Source organism: Fukomys damarensis, unplaced genomic scaffold (assembly GCF_012274545.1).
Source record: "Fukomys damarensis isolate Sample0158 unplaced genomic scaffold, DMR_v1.0_HiC HiC_scaffold_4, whole genome shotgun sequence".
NCBI classification, from domain to species: Eukaryota; Metazoa; Chordata; class Mammalia; order Rodentia; family Bathyergidae; genus Fukomys; species Fukomys damarensis.
In genome coordinates this window covers 62,421,687-62,423,993 of record NW_022900916.1, presented here as the reverse complement: position 1 = coordinate 62,423,993, position 2,307 = coordinate 62,421,687, and positions in this window count along the sequence as shown.

Sequence of the window (2,307 nt, the reverse complement as noted above, 5' to 3'; positions counted from 1 at the left end):
ATATATATATATATATTACATGATTTACAAAGTAGCCTTACATCAGCTGCCTGCACAGTCAGAGGTGGAAGACTACAAGGGCCATCTGCCCACCTGTGCTCTGGACAGCCAGAGGATTCAGTCAAACATCAAGACCTGGAGCTCACTACAGAGTCTCACATGAGTCTGTATGGGGAACCAAAAGGTCTACATTGGAAGATTAAAGTCTGGAGACGGGTGTCCAAAGGTGATGGTGAAGACTGGAGCTCCTCGGAAGAAGCAAAGGAAGACTTCTTCATCCCCTTTTTACTCCATCCAGGCTACAAGCCTATTAGTTGGTGCCACTCAGATCCAGAGTGGGTCTTCCCTCTTCAGTAAAGCAATCTCTAGATACACCCAGAAAGGTGCTAAACTAATCTGCTAGGCATTTCTTACTCAAGTTAGCACCACGATTAGCTATCACAGGTGGGAACCATGGGGCACCCTCTACACAAATTTGTCCCACTGTTTCTAACATGGAAGGTGCATAAGACAGGCCTATAGTGGGAGACGGAGAGGCCACACCAATCTTTAGGATAAGAGAGAAAAGGGCTGGAAAGAATATCTATCTGCCTTTACTCTCTTCTTTGAACCTTCTCACAGTTTCATGGCCTCTCACTCAAATTCTCTGTCTAGTCCTCAGTCTTTCTTACTAGTTTGTGAATATTAGCCTGTAACCTGATTATATTTTCCCCTGAAGTGTAATTAACATGATTTGCATGACCACACATTAGGGATATAACTGATGACTTGGCCTCAGTTTGATGAAAAGAAATATGTCTTCCTTTCCCCCGTTTCTTATCAGCCCCTGAGTCTACATGAACCAGGCACTTACTAGATGTAAAAGATTTTACAGTCTCAAATGTACTAACTCACTGAACCCTCACATCAGCCCTACAGAGTATGTTGTTACCTCATTGGACAGGTGAGAAAACTGAACAGAGCCCATGGCGGTACTTCCTGAGAGACACAAAGTAGGACTGTGAGTGGTCAAGTCATCTTCTGTCTTCTCAGGCACATCAGGAAATGACGTGCAATGAGTTTACCTCTTTGAACATGGCTATATTTTATGAGCATAGTCTTTTAAAAAAATTGAGTCTTTTAATAAACGTGACATGCAATATTTAAATCATCCAAGTGACACTCTATGTTAACACTGACCATTTATTCTATGTTAACACTGACCATTTAGCTTATTCCTTTGCCTTATTGTAAATTTTTATGATTTTGGGAGGTGTTATAGCTTGTGTCTAAATGTGCCCCCAATGCCTCACACTGTCACATGTGGGACTTCTCAGAGGTGGCTGGATCTAGAGTGTGCGATCAAGGGTGTGTGATTTCTAAATTAGTCTACTGATTGGTATAGTTGTAGGTATAGTTTTAGACATAGTTCTAGGTAGGATTAAGGGTGCCCCACCCTGCCCTAAGGGAAAGTAGCCTGGACAAAATATAAGGGACAAAGAGTCATTGCTTGTCACTGCTTGCTGCCTTCTGCGTGCCCTGTCCTGCTTGGCCATGAACTGTTTTTCCTCTGCGATGTCCCTCTGCTATGCCATTCTGACTTGGAGCCAGCCAACTATGAAGTGAGACCTCTACAAACTGTGAGCTAAATAAACCTTTCCTGCTTTAACTTCGGGTGTCGTGCATGTTGTTTCAACAATGAGAAGATAAGTAAGACAGGAAGTATTAGTGTCTGCACTCACAGCTTACACACACCACCCTGATCTTCTCAGACAGCCCACAGGTACCATACCATCTCTATGTGCTCCAAAGAATTCTGCCTCTGGCTCCAGGCTGTGTATTTCTTACTGTATCTAAATATGTTCTCCAAACTCTTGTGTTGAAAGTCAACACTGGGGATTTAGCTCAGTGGTTACATTGCCTGCCTCACAATCACAAGGACTGGAGTTCGAGCCTCAGTACAAAACAAACAAACAAACCAAAAAAAGAAAGAAACTTAATCACCAGTGTGACAGTATTAACAGGGGGAGTCTAGTTATTTAGTCATGAGTGTGAAACCCTAGTGAACAGGACTAGCCACCCTATAAATGGGCTGAAGAAACTATCTTGAGCTTCTGCCCTTTCATTGGGTGAGGACACTAACACAGCCATCCATATGGATACTTACTTGCCGGCACTTTATTTCTGTGGCAGACATGGTAGTGAATGTCTGTGATACCAGTATTTAGGAGGCTGAGGCAAGAGGATCACCATGAGATCAAGGCCAGCCTGGGCTATGTAACATAGTGAGACCATCTCAAAAAAAAAAAAAAAAAAAAAAAAAAAAAA